The 20,480-nt window shown below is 46.4% G+C and overlaps 1 protein-coding gene and 1 long non-coding RNA gene across 7 annotated transcripts in view; both read left to right on the forward strand.

Moving 5' to 3' along the window:
• Nucleotides 1-914, forward strand: part of LOC125615312 — a 16,573-nt gene extending 15,659 nt beyond the window's left edge. Inside the window, exon 3 of the long non-coding RNA XR_007345886.1 lies at nt 905-914. This is a non-coding gene — a long non-coding RNA (uncharacterized LOC125615312). The remainder of the gene's footprint in view (nt 1-904) is intronic.
• The window catches only part of Rgs6 (regulator of G protein signaling 6), a 579,659-nt gene that overhangs the window by 371,298 nt on the left and 187,881 nt on the right, over nt 1-20,480 (forward strand). The gene's annotated exons all lie outside the window — the stretch shown is intronic.

A 20,480-nucleotide genomic window follows, 5' to 3' on the forward strand; every position in this document is an offset into this window, starting at 1 on the left:
GTTTTTTACTAATTTCTGATCCCATATTTCTACTATAATACAACCCAACAAGATAACGCCAAACAAAACTGAAACAGAGTGAAACAAAATTGGAACAACACAAAATCATTATAATAGCCTCCTGAAATGTCCATCCGTCCTTTCTCCCTATCTGTTCCTCAGATGTGAGCGGTTTTTCTTCCATCTTACACATCTCCAGGGACAGGCAACTTAAAACAAAAGTGAAACAAAATAACAAAAGAAGAATCTTAAAATGGCTACCCATCCTCTCGCCCTGCCCTCAGGGGCGAGCAGTTCACTTACCCTCAGTCGCTCCCCGTACGGGCCACCAAATGCCGCAGTCTGGCTGGGCACAATCAGGAGCCACTTGTCAAAAGAAACTAACTTTATTTTTAGAACCACACACACCAAACAAAACAGCTTCTCAGGAAAAATCCTCAGAGCCTCAACTGCCACCACCGGCTTTCCACAAGCCTCTCTCTCCCACACAAGCTTCTCTCTACCTCCCACAATCCTCCTGCTCTTGAGGCCGATTGGCTGGGTCACGTGGGCGGAGCCAAAAAAGTCCCCCAATGAGCAGCTCCGTGGTCTGAAAGGGCAGGGAAACAGCCCAATGAGCATCACCGCAGAGGAGCCAATCAGCTAGATGTTGCTGGGGCCGAGGAGCCAATCAGCTAGATGTTGCTGGGGCCGCTGTGAGCCAATCATCAGCCGGCAGCTGGAAGTTTGCTGGCAGCTGGAAGTTTGCTGGGGCCCCTTCGGCTGTGGCTCTCAACAAAATACTGACTCAAATGCCCAGAGTACTGCACCACTGAATGGTAGTACTGAAGTGGGAAGGGCAGACATGACCAATAAAGAGAGTCATTTCCTCTCCCTCCCTAAGGCATCTCCAGGGAGCTGGTAGCCACATTGACTAAGTGCAGACAGCATCCCAGGTGGAGGGAAGACCATGTTGTAAGGTCCAGTACTCCACATCAATGGGGTACTCAGGAAGATCTCAGGGTGCTCAGGAGTAAGATGGAAATTGGTGTGAGATATAAGAAGTAGAAATTAAAAATTATAAAGGCTATTTTAAGCTTTTCTATTCTCAATGTATTAAAGAGTCATCAGATTGAGAAAAGTATGAAGTGTATACAGCAAACATACACATATACATAATTTTTGTTTTAGGAGTTGGAAAGTTTTAATGAAAATTTCATTATTTGATCCCTCTCTCACACAATTGCAGATGTGCACAAGTAGGCATGTGCACGCACACACACACACACACACACATGCTCAGTAGTGCTTTTGACCATTAATAGTAATTTGGTGAAATCCTAATGAGGACCCCCCCAAAAAATTACAGGTAAAACCTCCAACCACTCTTCTGTGCTAGGTCTCTTGGAACCCTGGCGCTCGAGGTGGGCCAGGCAGCATTGCCTGCTGTATGTGTGTATGTTTGCTGTATGCACTTCATCCTTTTCTCAATCTGATAAATTTTAATACATTGAGATTAGAAAAGCTTAAAAATTACCCTTTATTATTTTTATAATTTTTAATTTCATGGAAAACACAGGGGCAGGTGATGTCCCCTGAATGGTGCCCTAAGAACTCTCTGGGGGATGACATGGGACAACCTTGCTGTCCTTCTCCAGCAGTGAATTCTGAGGTCAGAGTCCACTGTGTCAAGCCTCCAAGTAGACTTGGCCATTCAAGATTCCTGAATGGCCAACCTTCCCCTCCAATGGCACCCATTTTTATGTTTTCCACAGTCTCTGCACACAAGAGGTTTTACTGCAGGAAGCCTTACTAGGATCTGCCACTGGGATCCCAACCTGGGAGGATGGTTTGAAACTTTCCAGTCTATTTTTGCATCCTGTCATCAGTCTTTATCCATGACAATGAATGCCTTAAATATAGGTATTAAGAAACCACTGATCAGGAGGCTGAGGCAGGAGGATCTGAAGTTCAAAGCCAGCCTCAGCAACTTAGTGAGGCCCTACACAACTTATCAAGACCCTATTTCAAAATAAATAAATAAAAAGGGCTGGGGATGTGACTCAGTGATTGAGCGCCCCTGGGTTCAGTCCCTGGTACCAAAAGAAAAAAAAAGCCACTAAGTGTGTGTAAACACAAGCCAATGGATGATAGGGTGGCATCATAGAAGAAGCAACACTCTACAAAGGAGAAATTCTTCTAAGCCTGCCTTATCCTTCCTGAGCATCTATAATTTGCGCACGCCTTACTGCACCCCTTAGCTATAAGCAGTAGACTAAGAAGAGCTTGAGAATCTATGTGAGTCCTTCAAGAAGCAGCACTCTGAATACTTGTCTTAGTCTGCTTTCCATTGCTATAACAGAATACTACCAACTGGGAAATTAATAAAGCAAAGGAGTTTACTTAGCTCATCATTCTGGAGGCTAAGACATCCAAAGACATGGTATTGGCATCTGGCAAGCGTCCTTATGTGCATCATAACATGGCAGAAAGGAGAAAGGCAAGCAAATGCATACAAAAGAGGGAACACAAGGTGTGGACTTGTTTTATAAGAACAATTACTCCCTCATGGGATTAGGTTAATAATATGATGTTGATCCATTCATGAGGGCTTTCCCTCAAGACCTAGGCAACTCTTCTTGTCTCCACCTCCTAATACATTGCATTGAGGATTAAGTTTCCAACACATGAATTGGGGAACATATTTAAACCCTAACAACTTATCAGCTGGGGGATGTGGGAGGCCCAATATCCTCTTAGCACATACTCCTTTCCTATGTGCCAGGGAGGTCACTGGCAGGTTGAAAAATGAAGGCTCTTGCCACATGTCTGAATTTGATTCCCCTACGGGCATTAAGTTTTAATATATCTCATCTAAGTGGGATTTTAGAACCCATGTTAGTGACAGGATATTTAATTTCACTGCCACAGGCCCATGTCTAAACTAAATATTGCATGCTTGTCAGAATAAATTGCAAACCCTCTCCCAACAGGCCATACCAGAGACCTAGAGGTTCCTGGTCAGAGTGCTCGGGCTTCTGTCTACATCTGCAGAGTTTCTTCTTCTTTTTTTTTAAGATATCATTTTCAAAGTTTTTGCAAGATGCAACTTTCTGTTCCCCTGTGCTCTTTCCAGAGCTCAGAGCTCTGCTGGGTGTCTTGGGCCAGGGCCTCCTCTGCTCCAGTTGATTCATCAATCTTTGACAATGCAGATGGGGCTGCTGGCCCCGGTCAGTGAGAGCTGTCCTCTGAGCCCATCTAGGGGGTAAGTCCGCAGAGGAATGGGATCAAGGCATGTGTGGACTCACCCAGGATTCTGCTAGATATAGAGAGAAGGGTGCCATCAAAGATGGAGGTCAGGAAGACTTGAGGCGAGGTATGCTATCTCTTACTTTTCCCATAGCACTTGCACTGGTCTCCTGCCATAAACTGTCACCAGGCTTTAAACCACCCTGTCATTAAAAAAAAAAAAATTGAGCTGTTTGCTCCTTATGGAGCATTGTAGTTTGTTAAAGAAGTGATCAGGCATTAAGATTTCATTGGTAAGCTGGGTGTGGAGCTCAGTGGAAGAGGATTTGCCCAACATGTGCAAAGCCCTGGGTTGATCCCCAAAACTGAAAAAAAAAGAAGTTTCTATATCTTCTTTCTTATTATATGGGATCTCCTGACTAAATTTTTATTATAAAGGATTGACTTCAAAGAAACATTTATTGGGGAAGGCAATCCACAATGCCACAGCTGGGCTTCAACCTGGTGTTGTTTAGGGGCTGACTTACCTGGGACTTCTGGGTCTCTTTCACACCAAGTTTCCAGAATCAAGGTGTACCTTCCTTTCCTCTCACTATCATCATTCTCTCTCTCCCTCTCTCTCTCTTCCCTCGCTCTCTCTCTCCCTTTCCTCCCTCTCTCTCTCCTTCCCTCCCTCATCTCTCTCCCCACTCCTTCCCTCCCTCCCTCCATTTCCTTCACTGCTTGCAGACACTTTCCTTGGAGCAGAGTTGAAGTGGTACCTCCCACTGGCCTTTGGACATCTTTCTTTAGGGCCATCACCCTGCGTGGAGGAGAGGAGAGGAAGTTGTGCCTAATTCCTTATTGCAACGAAAGCTCAGTTTTGTTTTTCTCCATGAGCTAACCAGACCAATGCTTCTTTTTGCAGTTCAGGTTCACAGTATTTTCTTCCTTCGAGAAAAAAACTGTTTACAAATATGAAATTATTCCAATTATCTAATCTCTGTTGCATTCCTGGGCACTGCAAAGAGTTAAATGATGCATGAAATCACCTGTCAGCCTGCATTAGATGGGGCTGTGTTCACACACCCAGAGGCGGCCCATGAATTATTTAACCGAAGGGGCTCTTGGCTCACATCTGGCTAGACATGGTTCAGCTCCAGTTACTCAGGAGGTGCACTCTGTGGCCCCTGAGCTTTGCCCTGGCTGAGGAAACTGTCTGACAGACAGACAGACACCGTGGGCTGCTGCCAGAACCAAGTCTCCTTGACGACAGCTTGAACTAAGCTCCTACAGGCTCCAGATGGCACATAAACTAGAGAGGAGGTGTGCAGAGTTCTGGAAGCTTTGCCAGAAGAGAGAGTTGGCGACATTTCAGTCTGGGCTGTAGGTTAGGCTCCATGCTGCGAACTCAAGGGTTATGGGTGGGAATTTGGAGAGTCCATTTAATAACACACCTGGTTCCCATCTGAACTTGGAACCAACAAGATAGAGAAAGATCGAGGAGTCAGGCAGATAGAAATCAGAATGTCACCTTTATTACCCATTGGCCTATCAGAAAACATGGTGGAGCAGCGCCACTGGCTGTCCTGATTTGCAGCCCCAGAGCAGGAAGCCATAGCATCACCCAGTGGGGCAGGATCTCAGTTTTTGGTATTCTGAGGCTGGGAACAGGCTGGACTCTAGAGAGGAAGCCAGGGTTGTTTTCTGGGCTGTTCCCAGGCCCATACTTACCTTTCAGGTGAGCTTCTCCCCACTCCTGTGAGGGCAGGGTGGGGGCTGTGGCCAGACCCAGGAACATCTGGGGAGTCCCGAGGAGACATGACGAGTTGTCTTGGAGGATGGAGTCGTGGAGACTGTAGGAGGGGGAGAGCATTTTAGAAGGCATGATTCCCTTTCCTTGGCAGAGGGAAACCGAGGCACAGAAGCACTGGGGACTGACTTTCTGCTTATTGTTCTTTTTGTTTGTTTGCTCTGTTTGGGGGACTAGGGATTGAACCCAGGGGTGCTCTACTACTGAGCTGCATCGCCAGCCCTTTTCAAATTTTTATCTTGAGATAGGATCTCCCCAAAGTGCCCAGACTGTCCTCAAACTTGTGAACCTCAGCCTCTCAAGTAGCTGAGATTACAGGTGTGCACCACAGTACCTGGAAGGGCTGACTTTCTTGTGGCACTTCACAGTTTCCAAACTCTGACCCTCATACACCATGGCATGAATGCCTTTGTGAGGGGCCAACGGTGGGCTTTCCACCCCCACAATCCCACTGTGGTGGCCAGACTGCCTCTTCGTCCATGGGGGCTCCCTCGCCATGCATTGGGTCTGAGGCCATATTCCCACCTCACCTCATCAGGCCCCCCAGTTCAGGTGCGGGATATGCTTAGAGGATATGGAAGTTTGGACTCCCACTCATGACAAATGATAGTTTATGAAAAATTTTTAAGTACCATGAAATCAAGTCAAATAAGGATACTTTGTTGATGCTTCTCTCTGAGCATTCTGGATGTTTCCCAGAGTCTGGATGGCAGTCAGAGCCTGCTGAGCCACAGGGCAGGACAGCAGCTTGGGAGGAGCTGGGGGTCCTGGGTTAGCGGGTCCCTGGGTTCCATGCACATCGTTGCCGCACCTGCATCTGCAAATGCTCAACTACAGGAGGCTCTGAGTCACGACTCTGCAGTGGCTCACTGCCACACAGGGCCTGCTCCCTGTCTGCTCTTCAGCTGGAGCTGAAGTGCTGTGGTCTGGGCCCCACCAGAGGCCCCACTGCATGCTGGAGAAGGCAGGAGAGGACCAGAGGATCATGCTGGTCACCTTGGGAAGGTCGACACCTTTGTCTTCACATTCTTTCTCTGCCACAGAAACTGCCATACTCTGAACACAAGGACACACACACACACACACACACTCACACCCCAGATTTCCATTTCCATCAAATCTCTGTATCCGGAATGGGCCTGGTGGCACCCGAGGGCAAAGGCTCATCACATTCATACAAGCCACAGCTCTCCTCCTCCTCCTTCCTCCCTCCATCCTTCCCCCATGGAACCATCATTCCCACTCCCTTATTGTCAGGAAGGAGGAAGTGTGCTGAGCAGGATTCACCTGGAAACACCCAGACACCCCAGTAGCAATCGCTGAGACACTTGGATTTCAGAGCAATGAGGAATGTCTCTGTCTTAAACATTTTCTGAATTTTTTTTTTCTGTGATGGAGTTCCTCCAATTCATCCATGAAGAGACCAAGAACCTCAGCGGGGGTGTCATGTTCTTGTGACCCAGCAAGTGTCAGAACCACACACAGGAAAGCTGCTCAGAGGACTTTGTGAGATGAGACTTCACTCCAGCCCAGTGTCTGACCCTCCTGATTTTGATCCAGTCTGTGAACCCAGCTTCCATTTCCATCCTCTGAGACATAGTGTTGGCATTCAGAAAACCAGAGCTTCAGAGTGCTAGGCTGCGGGCTCACTGGGAAAAGGACAGTAATCAAGAAGTCAAATTAGTTAATTGGGCACAGGGAATGCTGTCTGATTTGGAAATAATTGAGCATCATCTCCTGAGAGAGAGAGAATAAAGTGGGAGTGGGGGAAGGAAAAAGAGAGGCCGTGCAGAGAGGAGGATAAGAGGAAATAGTTTTTATTTTGTGTTAGAAACAATTTGGAAAAATTAATTTGTATAATCTACAAAGTCATTTCAGTGACTTTGCTAAGGCTGCTCTAACAAGGTGCCAGAGTGAGTGGCCTGGACAGAAGCTTATTATCTGACAGATCTGGAGGCTAGAAGTCCAAGGTTGTGGGTTCTGAGTTCTTCTTTGGTCTTAGATCTGTTCCGAGTCTTTTTGCTGGGCTTGGAGATGACCATCCTCTTCCCTCGTTTTTCTGTCATCTTTCCTATCTTGCATGTCTGTCTCTGCTCCCGGATTTCCCCTTTTACAAGACACCAGTCATATTGGATTAGGGTCCATGCACGTGATCTCATTTAACATCATTACCTCTGTAAAGACTTCCCATCTCCAAGTAAGGTCATGTTCTAAGGTATTGGAGTTAGGACCCCAATGTGTGGTTTGGGAGGACACAATTCAACCCATACCCAGAGGATTCACAAAATTGGAATAAGACCATCACCAATCAGCATGGAGTTCCTGCAAGCAGGCAGAACCGGCATTGTGGAAGTTACAGGTGAGACGCAGCCTTTCTAGTGTGATTCAGATCTGGAGTTGGCCCTCCCTGTCCCCAACCAACTTATCTCCTCCCACAAGTGTTTTGGTCCCTTGTGAAAGCTTCCCAAGGTTGTGGGAGAACCTACCCCCTTCCAAACTATTGTGGTGTTTCATATCCAGTGCTTTGTCGAATGTGCCTCCCACCAGGGCCCCAGGATATCTCCCCATGGGTGGGACCTGGCACCCAGAGGTTCTGCCAGGTCTGCCTGGCTGGCCTGCGGCCTCCCCTCATTGTCCCTTGCCTTTCTCTTGCAGAAGAGCTGCAGGGAGATGAGCTACAAAAGCCACTTAATCTGTGTGATTAAAAGAATTAATTGGCAAATGACCCTGCCACTCTCCCGAGGGGCATGCAGGGCTTATTTTCAGATATTGGTATTTATCCCACTGGTTTCCAGTGTGCAGTCTCCAGTCCATCAGATGCCTCCCAGTGTTGCTCACGCACCTTCTTAGTCAGATTAAAGTAGAATTAAATCAGACAGATACACACTTTATTAAATCTCTTTCTTGGGATAAAAAAAAAATGTTTCTTTTGTGGCCCATGAGTTCAAGAGCAGGAAGGAAAGGACTTGGGACATTTAAAAACACCTTTTCCTGGGCTTGTGAAACTTAGCCTTCCTCAAGTCAGACATGAGCCTCCTCCTTAGCAAGGTGTTACCTATGGGCAGGAAAGTCCTGCTACTTATCCTGACATGTAGTGGAACGCGGGGCATACGGCAGTGTATTAGTCTGTGTTATGTTACTATAACAAAATACCTGAGGCAGGGTTATATATAAAGAGAAGATTTTTATTTAGATCATGGTTTTCGAGGCTCAAGAATATGGTGCCAGCATCTGGCAAGAGCCTTGTGGCAGATGGCATCATATGGCAGGAACATGTGTGAGAGGGATCACATGGTAAGACAGGAAACCAGAGAAGATTCAGGGACCAGGCTTACCTTTTTTTTTTTTTTTAATAACAACACGCTTTTTCAGGAACTAACTGGGGCTCTACGAGAAATATGTTAACCCTTTCCAGGTGCCCTTCATGACCTAATTACCTTCCCTTAGGCCCCACCTCCCTGGGGACTGCATTGAGGACCAGCCTCCAACACCTGAACCTTTGGGGGGCCACATAAAAACCACATCCAAACCATAGCAGGTAATTTAAAAAAAAAATGTTAAGGCTGCCCTGGGGAGCCTGGGGTTAATGCAGAGCTAGCTTCGTGTAGCTGGAAATTCCTACAAAGTGGGGCTTGTCAAGTTGGAAGTGACTTTTGTGGCATTTGTTTGGAAAGTGTGACTCTTCAGTCCCAGCCATTGACCTCTGAGGCTTCGGCCAGGAATGGTGCAAAGGAAAGACCAACCACACGCCTTTGAAGGGAGCGCTTGGATCTTCTGTGGTTACTCATCTGCTTCAGAGAGAGGAGAAATTAAAACCGAATTTGAAGGAGAGGGAAATTAGCATTCCTCCAAGAGCTCTGGCTTACATGCTCACTGAGATTTCAGAAACAAACCATTAGCCTTTAAAAATCAATAAAAAGGAGTTTGTAGACAGTAGAGATATTTGGGGAAATATTGTAAAACATATAGAAGGGAAGAAAAAATGACCCATTTGATCTGATCAGAATATTTGCATTTCCTCAATTCCTGTACATTGAAAACAACCCCAAGGTGCTGGTGTTAAGAGCTGGGGCCTCCGGGGCTGAGTAAATCCTGGAGCCTCTGCCTCATGAGGGGAACTGGTGCTCTTATGATGAGAGCAGCTCAAGGGAACCTGTTTGTCCTGCTGGCTTGTGAGGACACAGAGGAGGCCCCATCTGCCAGTGACAACCTGAGACTTCCAGTCTCCAGAAATGTTAGCCATGGACTGCTGTTGTCTGTAAGTTACCCAGTCTCAGGTGTTTTGTAATAGCAGCCCAACTGAACAAGGGCACCAGCATTCCTTGGTCAAAGAGCCAGGCTTGGAGGGACCAGCCCATCCAGAAAGTTTCTTGCTTCCTTCCAGGTCAGGGGTGGGTGTGGTGCAGAGGGCATTTGACGCTGTGGAACTGGGACTGGGGACATGAGTCAGCAGGCTCTGGGCAGTCAGTTACAGAGCAGAACAGTACTCCAGTGTCACTTGGAGATGGGCCCCTAGAAGCAGCAGCACATGACCTGGTGGGTTCACAAGCAGCATTAAATATCAGCACGAGAGGTCCGAGCCATCAGACCATAAAGGGAATCTTTGTTGCTATTCCTGGGGCAGCACAAGACGGGGAGTCCTCCTGGGCCCTGCCCCGAGGGGTCCAGGAGGACCTCAGGGTGCTGTGGGGCAGTGGCTCAGGGAGGCTTTACCTAAAGCAACCATGTCACTGTGCCTGCTTCTAGGCAGCCCCCTTGGGGACTGCTTCCCTGCTTCTTAGGCTCTTTTCCAATTCCTGAGGGGCTTCTCTGCCCACAGGTGAGTGCCAAGAAAAGAGCCCTGCCCACCTGCTTTCCCAGCACCTGGCCCCCCAGCCAGGGCTCAGATCTGACTGGGATAAGTGATGATTCTTCTGTGTTTCCTTCAGACTGACCTTGATGCTCATTTCCGCCTGATTTTGTTTATGGAATTAGAGATGGGTCCCTCCCACAGGTCCCTCCCACGGTAATTTGTCTCAGCCACTGATACCACTGGTTACCCGTTACCGGTGACCAGTCCTGCTTCCCCACATGATGAAGTTTAACATTAGAGAAGCACACAGAGGCAAGCATATAAAGCAGGGATGATTTTAAAAGGGGTAACATGGACTTCTCCCTGGGGGGGGGGGGCATAGCTGGTTTCCTGGTATCCCTCTGAAGTGAGGGTCTTCTGCCTTTTTTATGTCCCAGGCTTCCTTTGTTCTCCTGCTGTCTTCCCCTTATCTCTCTCCTTCCTGAATGCTCGGTGGGGTGGCCCAAAGATGAGAAGCAGATGGGCTGGAGGGGCCAAGGTGGAGTGCTCTGGGCAGGAAGGGGGCAACTCTCTGTAGGGAGGGACAATCCCTGGGACAGGTTACCTTAGCAACAGGTTAGAGCAGGGGCAGGTTGATAAGAGTGGAGGAAGGGCTCTGAAGGAATTAACGTTTCAATCCCTCCATTCTCTGGATCAGACCCTTGCCTACCGGCCTGCCTAATTCTGGATCCTCCACCACAAAGGGTGACACTCATGTGCTCACTGCAGCAGCTTAGGACATCAGACAGGAAGGATGGCAGAAGAAAAGAGGGCAGTGTCCAGGGAAGAACGCAGTTAAGGCTGGTCAAAAGCATGGTGCTTCGTGGAGCAGGTCTGGGACAGGGGATCCCAAATGCACAGATCCACAGCCAAGTGAGCTGTGCTGTGGAGAGGCCGGCAGGAGCTGCCCTTTAGACAGAGGGTGGTAGACCTCTGGCCCAGAGAGCCCCTCCAGCTCTCCCCAGCTCCACTTGCTGCAGCAGAGCCCAGGGGACCGCCGAGGCTCTGGGGAGCAGGTGGGCTGGAGGGATCCCAGAGGACCATTTGGAAGACAGGTGCGGAGTGAGAAGAAGGGGGGCCCGAGGGATGGCTCGGCCCCAGACACACCTCTCTCCTTCCTTTCTAACTCTTGAAGCTTCTGAAGTCTTTTCCAAATGCTGAAGGAGCTTCCCCCCAGGTCTTCTTGGCCCATCTGGAGATTTGAAGGGCTCTCCCATTTCCTCAACTATCTTGAAAGGAATGAGACTTGCCCTCTCTGTTCTCTAGGTCCATTCAAGGCAGCCAGGTGTGGAGGACGAGGACGACTGAGTCACACAAGGCAGGACCTCAGCTCAGAGAGGGAGCAGCAGACACAGGGGTGCTTACCACAGATGTCCAAGGAGAAACCAGTCTCTTGCCTCACAGGCTCAAACGGGAAAAGGGAATAAAAAACATAGATGCTCATAATGCGCATGCGCCGTAAACATCCGGGGACTTTTCCTAGAGGAGGCCGTTTGAGCCGGACCTGGAAGCACGTCCAGGGCTGGGTTTGCAGTGGTGGCTGAATTGCATGAGGAGCAGCAGGGAGGGGACAGGGTTGGGTGTAGGGTTGATGCTGGAAAGCTACCTGGATGCCAAATGAGAGACATAGAGAGCCTTGAATTCCATAGGAGGGAACCTGACATTTATTTGGTAGCTGCAGGAAGCCACAGCAGGTGGTTCCACAAGGTAATTTACATAAATTATCCCAAGCCCTTGGATTTGCTCCAGTTGCTTTTGTTCAGTGTGGGTTAAGGGAAGGGGCTGAGAAAGGGTCAGCAGGGAGCAGGAAGGGGTGAGTGGTTCCAGAGTCCACTCTGTCCTTGGGGCCAGGGGGAGGACATGGGTGAATGTGCCTTGCTCCTCCCAAGGAAGAAGAAATTGCAGTCAGATTCTAGGACATGAGTTGGACTCACTTTTCTTCAAAAACAAGAACGTTGACTTTTCTGCAGTGGTAAGGGGAAGATGCTATGCATGTCAGGACTTGAATATTTCTGGAGAAACTCAATATAAAAGAACCTTGTGTTTACATAGGGAGTATTTTACGGTGCTGGCCAAATGATCAGGCTCTGTTACCGTGTGACATCTCATATGCAGTTCTTTCTATGGTGTGACAGGTTGGAATATGGGGCTGTGTAAAATTCAAATGAGAAATAAGAAAAGATCTTTGTTTTTGCCTGTGTAGAATGTGAGGCTGGGGTTAATTAATGGGCCACGGTGACCCACTTAAGAAGCTCCCAGAATTAACCTCTGGGCCACCCATCTAATTGGTTCCAGGTAGACCAAAAAGGAAGCCTTGAAAATGCCACGGGAGCGATGGCTTCAAGTTGTAGACATCTTCCCTGACGTCCTTCCTCCCTAACATCTTCCCCAGGCAGGTTGCTTCAACTCCTCGCTGACTATTGGTTTTGTCATTAAACAGTTCAGAAGGAGCAGAGAGAGGTGTGGGACTTTCTGCCCAGGAGGGGAACATACTAGTGTGTTTTGGAAACAATGCAGACTATTGATTAACTTGTGTGTGTTGTGTGTATGTGTGTGTTTGTGTGTGTGCATGCATGCACACACAGAAGTCACTATGTGTATTTGTCTTCTGTTGTGGATGGAACAACAAGTTTAGTGTCTTGAAATAAAAGTTCATCCCAACTGTGTATCTCACAGTTGCCAAGGGACTCTGAACTAGGTCTCCCTGGACCAGCATCGACATGCCTGCAGGTTGGGCTCTTTTTCTGGAGTCTCCACGGGAGATCTATTTCCTTGCCTTCCAGAGGCTGCTAACACTCCTTGGCCTGTGGCCCCTTCCTCCATCTTTAAAAATGACCAAGCCCACTCTTCTCTTTTCCCATCATCACATCTCTCTCTAATCAACCATAGGTGGGAAAATCTCCTTTCAAGGACTCCTGTGAGTAGGCTGAAAAATCTAGGCGATGTTCTCACCTCAAGGTTCTTCCCTTAGTCACCTGTACACAGCCCCTTTTGCCATGTAAGGAGCATATTTAGTGGTTCCTACAGTGTGATCATCTTTTTTGGGGGGTGGGGCATTTTCCGGCCTTCGATGCATATTAAACTTTTATGCATCTGATGTGGCCCCACTTTCTGCATCTTCTTCCGCTAAAGCCTTAGGTGAACCCCAGCCTCCCTGGCATGTGCCCTGGCCAGCTGGTATAGAAATCCCGGCAGCCAGCCCTGGAGCAAGACTGCCTGCGTTTTATCAGTAATCTCATTTATTCAATGGTCTCATTTGTCCTTGAGCAATTTACCCTCCAGAAATATCTGTAAAGAGGAGGATGGTTCCCAACAAGAAGCATCTGACACACTCAAATTGGGATAATTCGAGATAATAATGAAGGACTTTTGGGTCTTCTGAAGTTGCTAGAATGTTTCATTGGCCAGGGTGTGCTGTCCTCGTTTGCATTGCAGCTGGCCTTCTGTGGCCAGAGATTCCTCAGTCCAAGGCCTGCTGGGGACCTGATTGCCTCATCTTTCACAGCAACAACAGATTCTTAAACAAGGAAGATGAGGCCATCTAAGGCCAGACTATTCCAACCAAGCTGAGGGGGAAGGCATTTTCCCTGAAGTATCACCAACAAGCCATTTGATAACTGCCTGAGAATGTCAGTCTTGCTGGCTTTCCTTTTCAAATAAATGGAAGAAAGTGTTTTCTAAGCCAGGCACAGTGGCACACACCTGTAATCCCAGGCTGAAGCAGGAGGATCACAAGTTCAAAGTTAGTCTCAGCAACTTGGTGAGGCCCTAAGCAACTCAGCAAGACCCTGTCTCTAAACAAAATATTTTAAAAGGGCTGGAGATGTGGCTCGGTGATTAAGCCCCCCTGTGTTCAATCCCTAGTACCAAAAAAAAAAAAAAAAAAGGAAAAGGAAAAGAAAATGTTTTCCATAAAAGTAAGTTATAAAGTATTATATACATGGCAATATTAAAACCATAAAATTAAGTTTCCAGAGAACAAAACAAATAATGGAGCCTCATCCATCTGCCCTGGCATGGCCTCACGTCAGTCATGATTTGTTGGAGAACTGACTCCAAGCTCTGTTGTCATCTGGGTACCCATGTAGCTTTCCTTTGGGTGTTGCTGCTAAAGTTCATGAAATCTTGAGGTGTCTGTTTATGGAACCCACTCCTAAAACAAGATGATCTTTAATGTAAACACCAAATTTACTTAAAGTTGCAAACATTACTACCCCCAGGATTCTCTTAAATATATTGAGTCCCAATCAGTGCTGGAATCCAAGATAAAGTTCTTTAAATATATAGCATTCCGGTCCTTCATTTATTTATTGTTGTATCCATTCATTTATTCATTCAATAAATATTTACTGAGCACCTAATATTAGGACTCAACAGTAAGCCAGAGCCTAATGGGAGTTACAAATACAAATCAAAGTGATAATGGATGTGGAAAAAAAGATAGAGGGTCCTATAAGAGCTTAGCACAGGACAAACTCTGGGACACCACACACAGATTTTTTTAGGATGAAGAATCAAATGATCATATTTTCCCTTTCAGAAGCATCATGTAGTCTTCCATGTGGAAAATAGGTCAGGGGCTGGAGAAGCCAAGTGCCCTCTTCCCATCCTCCTCTACATCTCATGTAGCCACGTGACCTTGTTCTGGCCTGAGACTTGAGCAGCAAATTGGTGGAGTCTTCTAGAAAGGAATATGCTTTTCCCAATGAAAGAAACAAGTCCAAAGCCTTCTCCTTTCCTCTCACCATTAAGAGAGAAGTGAAGCCTCAAAGCTGGGACAGCCTTCTAACCCCATGAGGGAAAGACCAAGATGGCAGCTCTCAGAGATGGAGCCACTCCCCCAGTGTTAGCAGCTACCTCCACCCAGTCGCTTGCTAGGTAGAAAAAGTCAAAGTCTGGAGGTTGGGTTGTTGTTGTTACATACCACCCAGAGCATCCTAGACTAATACCATGACTCAAAATTAAGTTTAGCCTAAAACTAATTAACAGGCATTGTGACTATATCATGGTCAGTGTGTAGAATCCCAAAGTTCCCTTCAGGCCCTCGAAATCAATGATCTTGAATGAGGATAGTGCAAGGGAGAGAGGGTCTTGATGGAGTGCACTCCGTGGCCCTTCTCAAGTAGAATTCCTTCGTGCTGGGCCTCCAGCCTCGTCTAGGACCCAGGCTTTGCTCTGCTGACTCCAGCACATCCTTCACGAGGAGCCTAGAACCATGAACCACTCAGAAATTCAGAAGAGGAGGAGATTCTTCTACCTGCATTTGTAACTGTAGGAACTAACCCAGGACCTGGGCCTTTAAATGAGCGGTAAATCATTAAATGAAACCAGATACAGCTAAAAGTTGAGAAGTATGTTATGTTTTTAAATATTAAGAGAGAGAGAGAGAGAGAGATGGCTGGATCTTCTGGGGACTGTTCTGAGACAGAACATGCTCAGTGATGCATGCATATTTTTTGGGTTAAAAAATATGATTATCATTGGCCAGCTCAGATTCCTGCCTCTGGGGGTCTTTAATGAGATGCAGGGGCTGAAGTGACAGTCATTAGTAGCTAGACCTAGGCAACTGATTGCAGAGTCAAGATGAAACACCTCAATAAAAAGTCTTTCGTGCCCGAGGCGCACTACTTCCTTTACTGAAGTTGTGTGGTATTTTTAAATAATCATACCATTATTTGCCTGTACTTGAAGTTTTTTAATCCTCTACTGAGGAAACATTGAAGGAGCTAAATAAATTAGTTCATTGGATCATTAATTTATGCAAACAAAACTAATATGGCCCTTCATCATTTCTGTTAGGAACGCCATCGCACAAGCAGAGTTGGGCTGGCTAAGAGGAGCAGCATCAGGGCCCCTTGGGTGGTGTCTCTGTCTGGTTTGGGATGCCCTCTATCCACTGCAGTTTCTGGAAACATCAGGAACTCCTTAGACCTGGCCAGCACCCTTCCCCCAGCATGCATGTCTTTTATCACAGTGAAGCATTCTGCAGGAATCTACCTGGGGAGGAAGGGCATGGGGAAGAAGATATCAGAGGCTTGGGTGCTTGTCTTACTCCTAGCAATTTAGCATTTGTCGAAAAGAGAAGCCTCTCAGATTTTCAAATGAGAGATCTTAGTAGAGCAAACGTACCAATCACTGCAGAGATATGGAAAGTGAAGTCCAGAGAGAGTATCCAAGTCAACACAGCGCATTGGTGAAGCTGAGTCCAGCGGGTCTCTCTGAACCTCAGGGTGGTGTGCTTCCTACTGTCAAACTGAGACTTTCATTTCTAAAGAAAGGATTGCATCTCCTCTTTCCTCTCTTACAGCCTGAGCTGATTCCAGTGAATTTTGAATACATTTTGGTAATATTTTTCATTTAAAAGAAACCCTGCTCTGTGTGGTACGGGTTCCCATCTCCCTCCTGTTTGGAAGAGTGTTCTACCTGCGTGTCAGGGCTGAGCTCTGAGCGCCTCGGAGAAGGGCATCCTGCTTATCATGGCCCATCCAGGCAGAACCAGCCAAGCCAACCAAGTGCTTCTCTGCTTCACTTGGCTGTCAGATAAGGGCCACCTGCTTATTGATTGGCACAGCAGCACTTAGGTCCAAACATGCTCCCGAATGACACAAAGCTTCATATTAGAGGATGTCAGGGAATTGATTTTGTTCTTCCCTAGGAACAAAAGGTGCCAGAAGTCAGATGAAACTGAACAGTCAAGAAAACATCAGCATACACCTTCCCCTGTCCCCGTCCCCACCGGGGAGCTGTGGTCTAACCCATGGGAGATGAACCCAGCCTAACCCCTGGGACAGGGAGAGACTCCTGAGCTGCGAGACAGCAGCAAATCAATCCTCAGATACCTGAGAACCTGACTGTCTGGACCCATCGCCAGCCTCCTCCTCTGCCCCTCGAGGACTGAGCTGGACTTCCGTCAGTACAGTGGCATTGAGTATCTTGTGCCTGGATGTCGGCAAGTTCTGGCTGGGATGAATCTCAGTTCCCTTGTCTAGGAAATGGGGACATAATAATCTGCTTGAAAATTAAATGAATTTATTGAGCTAATGTTTTTAGCATGGGGGTTGAACCCAGGGGCACTTAACCACTGAGCCATATCCCCAGTCCTTTTTTATTTTTTATTTTGAGACAGGGTTTCCCTGAGTTGCTGAGGCTGGCTTTGAACTTGTGATCCTCCTGCCTCAGCCTCCTGAGCCACTGGGATAACAGGCATGTGAATACTATAGAGGAGTCAGGAGTTGGGGCCCAGCAAGGTGAAAACATTTTTGGGGGGTGGGGTGGGTACCAGAGAATGAACTCAGGGGCACTTGACCACTGAACACTTTAGAAGCTTGGAGTCCATCAAGTGGCGCTGAGTCTAAAAGCTTTTGTTGGGTGCCGTGTTTAGCTCAGGATTTTATGAGTTGCATAGTGTAAGGGGAAATACCAGGCTCTGCTGGAAAATACCCTGGGACCCACAGAAAGCAAAGTTCTAACCTTGGCGTATGGCACTGGGAGAGTGAGATTCTGAGGGATCAGTCAAATCCGGGCAACTCACAGGTTCATGCCTCTGATAATTACTTTTCAGGATCTGAACCTAATAATCACACAACTCAGAGAAGGGCCATAGCCTAGTCTTTTCTAAAGATCAGAGAAGTAGAAGATGAGCTTTAGATTGATAAATATGATCACACAGTGTATATTCCAACTTCAGTAGGAATCCTGGCTTTGACACTTATACCTGTGTGTCTTTGGATAAATCACTTAACCTTTCTGAGCCTCAATTTTATCATCTTTATTAAATATCTTTTGAGATTGAGAAATAAGTTAGGTAATTATTGAAAATACCTAGGAAGCTATTTTTAAATAGTTGTTTGAAAATGCTTGTCATTATTTTTTTTTATAAACTCCAAGGAACCTACTTATGAACTCGCGAAAATTTTCCAGAAACTATAATAAGGAATTTCAGAGACTATGATTAGTTGATATTGCTGTGAATCATGCTCCAGAATCAAACATAGCTGTCAAAAATGTGTCTGACACAATAATAGAATAAGCTACTGACAATAGTATAGTCCCTAAGAGTTTTTAAGTAGATGGTGGATGGTATAAATTAAATATCTACATTCTTAAAAAAAAAAAGGTTTAGATGCAAAGATACCCCAATTCTAAAATTCATTAATTCTGATTGTCAATTATTTGTTGTGGCTACAGCCATTTTAATAAATGCATTTTTCAGAGCCCCGTTATCATAATTCTGCCTTAGAACAAATCACCCCAAACTTAGTGATATATAGCAATGAGCTTTCTTCTCACTCCGGAGACCTCCGGCATCTGAGGTTGGGCTGATCTTACAATGGGTCCAGGCCCATATGATTATCTGAGGCACATTCTTCTCATGGCAAAAGACAGGGGACTAGCAAAAAGTCCAGCACAACCACGCAGGTGCAGGAGAGCCTCAGCTCGCATTGCATTCATAGGATCCCAGGAGCCACGAGGTCATATGGCCAGGCCCCAAAGCTACAGACCCTGCCCACCTTTACACCAGGGCAGGGGTTACAGGGTATGCGAATAGGGGAGTCAGGAGTTGGGGACCAGTAGTTCTACCTTCCTCACCTGTGATGCTGTGAACTATTCCTGGAGTGAGCGCAATCCCCTTTCTAGGCAGTCGAGGGAGTGTCTTTTTGATCTGGCCTTAACCCCGTAAGTGACAAGCATCTCTTAGTCCATTGTGGACCCATGCAAGAAGATAGGGCTTCCTCATTAGTCAGTAAGTCCTTTTAAGATTCAGTCATGTGACGAAGCAGCTAAACTGAGCAGAGGAGAGGGGAGTCATGGAAAAGTCCTCTGTACAGTTAATCCCTCAAATCCAGCCCACTGCATCAGACACTAAACATCTAACGCCTACTCAGAGGTCTAACAGAATTGAGTGATCAGTTTCCCTCCAATTCTCAATGGTTTTCTGGTCCTTTCATAGAAACCATCAATGTAACTGATACTTCTGGCTTCGAATAATACAGTAGATCAAAAGAATGGATTAAATTGAATATGTGCCCTTTTTGCTAGAAATAGCTCTCCTTGACTATCAATAAGTCATATTCAAACCTCTAAATTGCTGGGTTGAGCTTAGGAGACAGAGGCAGGCATCCGCTAGGAGAAATGACATGAATGAGGATTAAAATCTTTCTTGCACTGTCATTTAACAGAGTGCATGTTTTCAGAGGAGACCCTTCTTTCCAGAAGACTCTTGTGCACTGCCTGAGGGGCAGAGGATTCATATTCATGCTCAATACTTTTCAGGGAAACCCAGAACTACCCAGAGGGGAATGGTTTCCCTGTGTGACAGTTTCCTAGGACTCTCTTTGGCAGACAGAACATCTCAGGGGTTAGAAGCCCAAGCTTTGGAGTCTGAACTGTGTTCAAACTTGGCTTCACAACTCATTATCTGCGAGACCTTGTAAAACTGGTGAAGGTTCTGTAGCAGCCATGGGTGTTGGCCACAGATGTTCAGTTTGCCTCTCCTCCTGCACCCAGAGTCCCCTGGCTTCTCTGTGCTTGGGTGGGAACATATGACTAGTTCCAAGCAAAGAATTGTGACCAATATGTTATTGATCACTTCTGGGTTGTACCACTTAACGCCCAGTGAGAGTGTGTCCAGAATTCTCTCTTGTCACTCTGGCACAGTGACCAGCAACATTCAAGATGGTGGCTGCTCCATTAGCCCAGGCCCCAGGGTAACTACAATGAGCAGAGTCTACCTGAGTGACCTGTGAGAGGCATGTAGCATGACAGAGAAATGAGTTTGGTGGTGTTAAGCCATTGACACTCTGGGAGCTATTTCCTTCCACAACTTAACATACTCTACGTGATTGATGTACCTCACTAAATCTTAATTTCTTTATCTGGCAAAATGAGGATAATAGTGGAATTTCTTTTAAAAGGTAAATATGAGGATTAAGCTGTATAAGGTATGTGTAATCCTTAGAATCGTGCCAGGAACATAATAAATTCTAAACATATTTGGCAATGATGGCAGTGATGATGTTTTACTGTGTGTAACTTTGTCTCTATCAAGATATCTATTTCTGTAAGACTAGTTCTTTGTTAGTCATGTGACTTTGAGAAAAATCAACCTCAAAATTCAATAGTAATAAGTTTCACTAGATGGGTTATGGCTTAAATTTCTAGCTTTAAGATATGGGGTTACAGGCAGTGGCACACGCCTGTAACCCAAGCAGCTTGGGAAGCTGAGGCAGGAGGATCGCGAGTTCAAAGCCAGCCTCAGCAAAAGCAAGGAGCTAAGCAACTCAATGAGACCCTGTCTCTAAATAAAATACAAAATAGGGCTGGGGATGTGGCTCAGTGGTCGAGTGCCCCTCCAATTAAAAAATAAATAAATAATGAAAAATAAAAAAGAATATGTGACTCTACTCAGGGCTCCCTCAGAGAATCCATCTTGACATCTTAAAGATGTTTCGTTGGTCAGGGGAACAAAATACATGATAATGCTAGGTATTATCTTCTTCCCTTTTCCCAGGGCTCTCTCTTCCTCGAACAGAAAGATCTAGGCATTTGTAACAGATTTTTCTATATCCTATTCTGAAGATTTCTTCCCAGGAAATGACATGTGGCTGGCAAATTTTTAACTACCAATTG

The sequence above is a fragment of the Marmota marmota genome, unplaced genomic scaffold (assembly GCF_001458135.2).
Source record: "Marmota marmota marmota unplaced genomic scaffold, marMar, whole genome shotgun sequence".
In the NCBI taxonomy this organism is placed as follows: domain Eukaryota; kingdom Metazoa; phylum Chordata; class Mammalia; order Rodentia; family Sciuridae; genus Marmota; species Marmota marmota.